A 9,858-nucleotide genomic window follows, 5' to 3' on the forward strand; every position below is an offset into this window, starting at 1 on the left:
TTCTCCACCATCGTTCTGGAGACAGGGCCTCTTCTGAATTTGACAGTCTTAATTTTCCTAGTCAAGTGAGATGACACTGGAGGAAACTGGAGGAAAGTTGTTTGAATTCTAAAACTGCTCAGCAATGATTTTGGCCTATTGTGAGAAAAAATTCTCTTGATCAACCTTTGTGAGGACGTTATACATAGAATTCTTAATAACATTTAAAGCAACAGGCCAGCGAAAAAGATTACTGATGAAGTGGGAAGGGGCATTTGTTTATAGTCAATCTTTGGAAAAGAGTTATTTCACCACTTTAACTAGTAATACTTGCTATCGTGCGATACCTTGTTTAAGACAAAAAGGGAGTGGCATTCAATGTATCCTCTAATTGAAAGAAACTTTTCATCTCGTGACATTTTTCGCAAAGGTTCAGGAAAGATGGGATAAAGGGTCAGAAGAATTGACTTCCCAAAGAGGCCTGTAGTCTACGATAAACATCACTCTATCGGTCCCAGATTGTGGCGATATCGGATTGCCACAGGTTGCAGAATCTCATTGAATTATCTCTCTGCATTTAGAGTGCCTTTCATGATGACAAACTATTTTTGGGGGAATGGAAATGGCGTCGCCAAATCTCAAACTTTGATCAGACATTTGTTTTTCAACACTACTAAAACTGGGAAACAAAATCCTCAGAAAGTAAATGAAAAGAGGACAAAGAACAAGAATATTTGCCCTGATTAGAGATGATTGAATCTAATCTAACCACCATTATATATAATATAATAGATTTTACTTTACCCCCCCCCCCCCCCCCACCCAGGTTTCACTGCAAACTATAGCTCCAAATCAACAGCATATTTAACTCTTGCTACCAGGTCTTTTTTTTTTTTTTTTTTTACTTCCAGTGTGTCTCCACGAGTTGGCTAGTGATGAAACAGGGGGTCCATGGTGATGCAAACCACGACAAAGATGACAAAAGATTCCTTTCAGAGTTACTTGAATCAATTTGGCAACGTGTAAGGAGGAAACTAAATGGATTACGCTCTCCAAACTACTGGCTAAAGTATGGTCCATTAACCAATTAAAGAGATTGCGTCTCTTCCATAGAGACCATTAACTCATTATCTCGCTCATTTTATGCCAGTAATGACAGAGTAAGATATTGTTTGAGGCTTCTTTGAGGAAGTTTGACATGTTTTTATTTTTTTAGGTGGGTATGTTGGAAAAAAGGCATTTTTTTTTTCTATATTTGGCGATGGTTAAGTCTATAATGCCATTCACCACAGTTGTTTCTTGTTTGACATTGTAATTGTTAGTAGCATCACTGTCCATTAAAAAACAAAACATTTTGTGATTTGTAGAGATTTTCTTCTCCATAAACTACATAAAACAAGTCTTTGTGTTTTTAATTTTTTTTTTCCAACATTCTGTACAGGGGCACAGGCGTGCAACAATTTTGATGAAGTGCTGAGGTTGGGTGGGTGTATCTGTACATCTATTTCAAAGCAATCACACCAAAGGTAGACTGCAGTATGATCGCCACACAATATTTTAACATATAACAGGAAAGATTGCGCAATTTAAAGCAGCTGCACTAGGTTGGACAAAAACCGTGAGTGGCACTTAAGGAAGCTGACAGTGGTGAACGTGGTGACGTTGGAAAGTATATGGGTGAAGACGGGAGTGTCACACACCGTCACATAGTGTCACCAGACTTGATGGAGAGGCCTGACGCACTATCTTTTTCCACACTGAAGACAAAGATGAAGATAACAACAGGCTGTAACCCCCGTCCGGTCCATCAGAAGGTAGTGGTGAATCTATCCCAGTCTATCATTTCCATCACTCAGTGTCGCGGCACAGATACACAAGAAGCACGGTCATGAGGTATGTCAGCTGCGTTCGGCTGATTCAGCCAATAAACTACAAGAATTAAAGTCACTGCAATTGCCTTAATAGGTGCTCCGTTTGCAGCTCCATCATGGTTCACTGCAGCTGTGACTGACAGCAACACTGACAGAAGAAGAAAGATTGAGTGACAAAATATGGGACAAAATTCAGCCCAAAGCTGTAGCCTAATTCATCTTAGTTGTCCTTTCCCCATCAAGAAAGTGGTCTGAAATGTTTGTCATCATTTAGATGCAATACTCACGAAATATTTGCAGATAAATGGCACATGGGTACACAACTGGTTAAGCTGGTAAGCACGTGTCAGAGTTACAAATTTGAATCGTGCTCTGATCTTCTGAACTGATTCTGTGTCCTTCCGCTCTCAACACACATTTTTGTTTCACTAATAAGTTCCAAATTGACCGTAGATATTAATGTGAGCGGAAATTGCTGTTTGTCTATATTGTCCTGTGACTGCCATTTGGTAAATACGTGAATATTCACTTTCAATTTCACTGTTGCATGGCAATATTGAAAGGCTGCTAACAAAGTGATTTTTTTCTGGACTACGAACACTATCAAACAGATGATCATATTTGGCCAGCTCAGTGCATAAAATACGGCAAGGACAGATAGATCAAATGAACGCAAAAGTCTTTGAAATCCATCCACATATAATTTCAAACATCTGCGTTGGAATGTGTCTGTGAGGCTTAAGAAAATGGATTTATGGATAACCATTACCTGAAAGCTCAGGCAATGTAAATGACTGGAGGCTTTAAGGCTCTGTGAGATTTGAGTTGTAGTTGAGAAAATGCAAATAAGTTGGCACAAGTCCTTTTTAGAGGCTACGGAACAACAATAAAATGTACTAGGGCGAGAGATCGATCAAGCTCAAGGGCAGGCAGATAGAAATCCCGTTGATCTCGCTCATCTCTCTCAAAGCTGACTGCGCCGTGGCAAGGCGACAGTGTTGTGACACGTGCAGCACAAGGTAGTGAGGTCAAAGTTTGAAGGTAGAAAATAAGGAAGGCTGGACCAAGCGATGGGGCGGCGTCACATACATTATGGGCGCACTATAAAAAGGAAACAAGATCTTGGCCGTATCTATCCATCCATTTTCCAGAGTATTTGGCCTCCTAAAGGTGAAACGGGTACCAGGAGCTTAACTGAGATGACTTTGGGTGAAAGGTAAGGTGCACTGTGGGCCGATTGCCAGTCAATTGCAGGGAAACTGTAATTCTGAAATCATGATGAGGGATGTAGGGATTCGAAAGCAGCTGTTGGTGTCCAGATTTTTTTTTCCCAATCTTTAGCATTATTAAGGTTTAAAATATAGAAATGTGAAAAGGTATAATAGAAAACAACCAGGCAAAACAAAAGACAAATACTAAATACTGACGAGGAAAACAACACAAACAAACAAAAGCAAGGTCCAAGTATGATGTTTACAGAAAAGCAAACATATCTCATGTAAAACAATATACTACACAAGATACATGAAATATTTATAAATAGTCTCATTGGGTAAATGAACATGCCGTTCTTGCCTCTTTGGAGGCATTTGGAGTAAGTAATTTGTGCCAGAACATCACAATCCTGATAAGAATGCCCACAGTGGGGCAGTATCTCCAGAACCAATATTTTCTGATAGCTTTTTTTTCCTCATAACCTTTACAGATAAATGTCACATTTACTTTGTGGGATACTTCCAAGAAGGTTGTGAATGATATTAAAACACAAAACCTTTTAATAATCTTTGCCAAGGTCAGGGCCAAAAGTCTTTTTGGTGGCATGCCAATGGTTGATATTGAAAGGTATAGAATGTACGTTTTCTACTCTATATGACCCAAATTTTCCCTTGAGGAACATCCAGAAAATCTATTTAATACCAAAAAATCACAGTTCCCCAAACAATCTAAAGCTCATTTGTGTTGGTCCATCTTTGGAATCAATCAGGACAGATTTAGCGAGCCTTCTGAGTATGCTGACTGATGATGAGTACTTATAATCTCCTTTCATCGCTGTGACGGATCGATAACTCTCAATGCCGTCCGTAATTGAATTGCAGGGAGCCCGAGGTGATTTTGTTGGTTTTCAATTTGTTGTTAGATATGAATTGACATTCAAGCCCGGAGGACATCAGGCCCTCATTAATGCGCCACAACAAAAGTCTCGGTTTTAAACCAACAACAAATCAATGACTAACACTTCTGTTAGACAATAAAATTAAATAATAAATATCATTAAACTTTCCTCAAAAGCCAATGGTCACACGTGATGGATTAAAGATTTTCAAAGGTTACTTCAGGGGCGGTGCAGCAGCTTGAGAGAGAAACAGATATGCACGCACACACACACACAAAACAATATACAACACCAAATCTTTTTGTTTTGTCTGCGTGCCCTCTTGATTAAGAACCACTGATCTTGATAACAACTAATAGAAGGTTCAAACAAATCTGGAATCTTCAAATAGTATTAGTTGCCCAACTCATTTCAGTTAATAACCAAGCTCAAGTGAACTGACTGAGCAAAGAAATGGACAGAGCACAATTTGAACCAAAAAGAACATAGCACATACCTGTTCATTAAGTCAGTTCATAGGTGGAGGAGGAAGTCTATGAAAAGAATCTTAACAGGGGCTGCCAGTGTGAAGACCTTCTATTAAATAAAAAGGCAAAGGAGACCTTATTGAACTATTTTCCATCTCAGGCATGAGTGCACTTTTCTCTTTGAATACATGCAAAATTACAGGGGGAAGCAAAGACAAGGGGTGCAGGCATGGCAGGATGAAGAAAACGCAAAAGGCTAGGATCTTGTTAAAAGCCCCCATGTGCCAGCCAAGGGGAGGCTGAAGCCATAAGTCATTAAATGTGCCTGAAGATGGTTTGGGAAAACATCTAAGCAATTCAGAGGAGAATGTTTCGCAAAATGACGAGTGGAGTGATGTTTGACAGCAGAAGGTCAAGATGCTCGAAAAGATTTTCACTTTCAAGCCTGAACTGACAGAAAACATAAAAAGCCCTCTATTTAAGTCCGAGTTTGCACCTGCTTTTTAATTGTATGTGATTTTCCAGACTGTCAACACTCCACAGTGGAAAGTCAATTGAGTGTCAAAAATGTACATTAGAAAAAAAACATTCATTTATTTCAGCAATTCAATTAATAAACGACATCTAAACCGCGATGTGTTTTACTTACATTTATTTTATGATTTCATCATATTATTAGAGATTATATATGAATTGCTGCAACAGCAGGTATAGCGACATTAGTTAATGAGGATCGTCTTACGATTGTAAAATTCGATCAAGCCTTCAGATACCGCCGCTGTTTACGAAGGTGAAATGTGCGATCGCAGTTTATAGTCCGGTGCGGCTTATCTACGGATTTTTCATGGTTTTATGATATTGTAAGAGGATTTGTTTTGGTAATACGGATACTAGAAATGAGGACAATTCATATTAAACGCCTGCGACTTTTAGTCAGATGCGACTTATACATTTGTGAACAAAACAGGATGTTCCCCTAATTTTAGCTGGTGTGCCTTATAGTCCAGAAATTATAATAATTATATTTAACCTTTACAGCACTTTAATGCACTTCAAGTGCTTTCTCAATGCCACCCTTACAACTCGATGTTCAGTAACTTGCTCAATGACACTTGGGCACAGACGCAGGGGCTCAGTATAGAACCCACAACCTTTGGTTTGGCAGACGACCAGTACAAACTGCATTTTGCCTCTAGCCAAAAGTCAACTGGGATGTACTCTGACTCATCTGAGAACTCAAATGGGGACAAGGGCAATAGAAAACGAATAAATTGGTGAACAGGTTCCAATTCAAATCTACCTTTTTGATTTTTAACTCGTGGTGTTGTGATACAATTCCTTGACTTTGCTTTTTATGACTAATTGACAACCAATCAATGGCATCGTCTATCTTTTAGACAGAGTCGGCTTCCCCTGACACTTACAGAATATGTGGTGCAGGAAATGGATGGATGGACACTTCCAACTTAATTGTGATGTTTTGGCGAGTAAGAGGAGAGTTTTCTCATGGCAGCACAGAAAGAATATTGTAAACTCCATTCCTTGTCATCTTGTGGTGAATGATTTGTGAGTCGGGGAGCACGTATGCTTCAAAGTTCTGAAGTTTGCATGTTCTCTCAGTACATGTGCAAGTTTTCTTTCCTGCCTTCCAAAAATGTGCATGTTAGGTTCACGATGGGCTCTAAATTGTCCATATGTGTAAATGTAAGACTTTTTTTTTTTTCATGCCCAGTGCAAGTATAGCACAAAAACTGCAACCTAACTGTGAACATGGTTTTCTTTCTTTGGAATTTTTATTGACAGGTGCAGGAGCAAGTTTAAGTTGAACTGTTGCCACTATTGTGAAGAAAAGAAAACAGGTTAGAGAAGAGAAGGTCTACTTCCATCTCAGCCTTGCAGGAGAAAAAAAAAGCTCTGGTCTCATAGCTCCATACTGACCTGGATCAAAGAGAATCCTGATCTGATCCAAATATCGTTTGAATCTTTCATGCTAGCTGGGGTGAAGCTTAAATCGGACATGGCTGCAGAGTTCTCTGAGAAGCAGCTGGCCTCTTGTTTTCATATGGGAACCTCAAATGTTTTTAGTTCACATGTATGGCCCTGAACGGAGTCTGTGTATATTTTAAACAGAACAAAAATATTACACTTGTGTATTACAATTAAACACGACAAAACACCCATTATAGCGAAATGCAGTGAAACATCAAAAATCAATGTAGATTAATTGGGTAGAAATAAATTGCATGGCTCTAGAACACCAACATGGACATACACCAGCACACAAATGCTTGCTAATTTTTTTGATTGACTTTGGGAAAAGGCATTTGAGAGCCTTTATTTGTACAAACTCGTTTTCCGATTAATAATTTAAGTTTCTTGTATGTTACAGTGAAACGGGAGAAATTAAAATCAATTGCGTAAATGCAAATTCCCAAGCGAAGTACACAACTAGCAGCTAATTGAGAAACAACATATATTAGGATTAGAGGCCTTTATTTGAAGAAATACATCCATTCTTAAGGTATACGCATGAGGACAGGCTTGCTCGCTGCATCACTGAAGCATCAATGACTTTGGAGTTGGACGCACTAAAGACCACGGCTGTTAAATAATGAAGCAGTGCATGGCAGATATACAATACGCATACAACATGTAAATATTAATGACGGCATAAATCACCTGCATCCCCTGTGCCTCTTTCCTCATTCGGCAGCCTTCAACTGATTTCAATTCAATTCACACGTCGGATCGGCTCACGCCTAAACGCTCAAAACTGGATGGTAAATAGAGGCTTGATGATGCTTGGGAGTGCTGCATTTAAAGACCACTTTCTTGAGAGAAGAAAGCATTCAGATTTTATTATGCATGTGCCAGTATGAACTTTGATGTGTAACGCAAAGAAACTGGCACATGCATGAATTCAATTTGCATGTTGAACACTAATATTTCCAAAGCAGCTGATACGCATGAGCAAGTAGCAGGCTGGTTGCTGGATGAAGAAAACAAGATGGAGTAAATCTGACTCCGTCAAGTCCTCCAAGTTCATTGTATTTTGTACTTTTTTGTGTGTTTCTGTAATGTCACTTCTGACCACTAGATTGCTGGACACTCATTTAGTTTGAGATGGAGTAAAATTGCAAGAAGGACAAAATTGGAATTTTTTGTTGAAAACTATGAAATATCATTTGCTGTCACCCTGCTTTTTAATCCTTCAGAAAGTGACAGCTTTGGTTCCTTTTGTAATGTATATCTTTGGGAAGTAATATTGATATATATTGTGACATGATCATTTGGTTTGGAAAACTGGGATTTTGTTTCTTGAAAACACACAACTCTTATAATTTGCACAATATTTATGTTACGCATTGCTCTCGCCATCTTCATATATGCGTTTAACATGATACTAAAAGTGTGTTTAAAGTAATTAAGTGCTATTAATGCGAGGAAAACATGCCAATATTTTGTACTGTAAATAAAGTATTTCTATATCTGAGATTTCACTTATTGAGGGATGGTCTGGAATGTAACCCCCACAACGGAGGGGACGTACATTATTTCTGGTTTTATAGGCAAGATTTAAATCTTGAGATTATGGCTCAATGACTGTTTGCATCTGTCTAGGCGCACATGCTTACTCCTGCATTATGTGTACTTAATGACTTGTCAAATGTAATTAGATAAATCTATCCATTTGGGCTCCTTAACGAGACTCAAGTCCACGTGCTTGCTAATGAGCCGGTATCCAATCATTCGTCCTGGGAGAGGAAGCAACCGCAGACGTTCACTGGAGTCACACATTAAATCTACCTATTTATCTTTGAGAGGAGAGTTTTGCAACATAGCAAGTAACAAGAACAGGCGTGCACACATTCACTAATTATGTGCAATCATCACTCCACCATGAGAATGATGCTCCATTGTATTGTGCTCTGTTGTAACTGGAGCAGAAGTGGTATTTGTCTTATACAGTGATGTTGCACAACCACTAACAGGTATCAGGAAACAGATGGGCTACAAAGCAGATCAGTAAATTCTACTATACAGCGGTCCTCCAACTTAATAGTTTTATTTCTTCCATTGTTCCTATAATGCCACAAGGCATTGACATGTGCATGTGTGAATAAAAAAAATATTTTGTTGCAAGTATTTGGCCTATATTATACCATTATGTTCAAAATTAACTCAGTGAAAATGTTTATTTGTAATTATATCATTTTTATGTAGCTGGAGTGCATGATTTTCATCCTGCAGTTTTTCCCCATTATGCATATGCATGCAGAAGCAAATAGCCAGTTGCATTTTGGGAAAGATGCTACATTTGTAGCATTTAGCTCCAAGTTTGTTCAAACATATGTGTGAGTACGTTTGAATCTATGTGCGAGTATATTTGAATGTATTCGCTGGAATGTTTGAACATATTTGCCAGTATGTTCAAATATATTTAAATACATATCTAAATACATTTGAATCTACTGGCAAGTTCGTTTGAACATATGTGCCAGTCAAAATGTGTTTACTTCACATTGGCCTGCGTAGGAAATGACGAAAAAGTCATCTGGCAGACTGGAATGTTGTAATGTGAATGTGAACTGTTATAGTCTTTCGCCCTTGAATTTGTACCTTAAACGGTTTTTCCCATTGAAAAGGAAAGCCCTTGTTACAGTGAATGTCAGCATTCTCTAAACCGTGAATTAGTTGCTTTTTATGGACACTGGAGAAAAATAGTGGGTGAGAGATGGTGCCCTTTCTTGCCGCGACACTTTCCAATTGCCGTCTCAAGAAATGTTCATCTTTTACACACACGGACAGGCTTAAATGTAACTGGACCTCACCAAGCCTTTTTCTTTGTGGAGCCTTTAATGTACACTTTCGAGTCTTGAAAAGGTCACTATACTCTCTTGCGAAACACTTTCGAACAATTGACAGTGATTAGACAAGCAGTTAAATTCTGAGACTCAATCACAGCTATTAACAAGCACAAGTAAACCGTAAATTGAAATGTAAATGTTTCCAGTTTCATTTATTATCACTAGACAAAAAAATAGCACGCATTTAGAACTTCAGGGTTATTGCGTTCACAAGCAAAGCATTTACGGTTGTTGACATCAGGGAATGGAAGCTTCTATTTTTTAATGCCTTGTGGATTTAATGATAGAGCTGGCAAAAGTTTAATGCTTTTAAGGCTTCATAATTCAAAGAGTGTGCCCGCTGACATGTACCTTGTGCACTAACAATATGGCAGTGGAGCTAGTTTACGAAAGTTTACTTTTCCAAACTCTCTCACTATTTTTCGTGACTAGGAACTTTAATTCCTGTGAAGAAAGAGTATATGTTGTTTTAGCATGTTAGCAGTGAAATTTGTACATGAGACTCAACTCTGAACAACTCCAAAAACAAGATAACACATCATGACTTCATTACGTGTACA

This window comes from Syngnathus leptorhynchus, chromosome 2, assembly GCF_054491065.1.
Source record: "Syngnathus leptorhynchus isolate UIUO chromosome 2, UIUO_Slep, whole genome shotgun sequence".
Classification (NCBI taxonomy): domain Eukaryota; kingdom Metazoa; phylum Chordata; class Actinopteri; order Syngnathiformes; family Syngnathidae; genus Syngnathus; species Syngnathus leptorhynchus.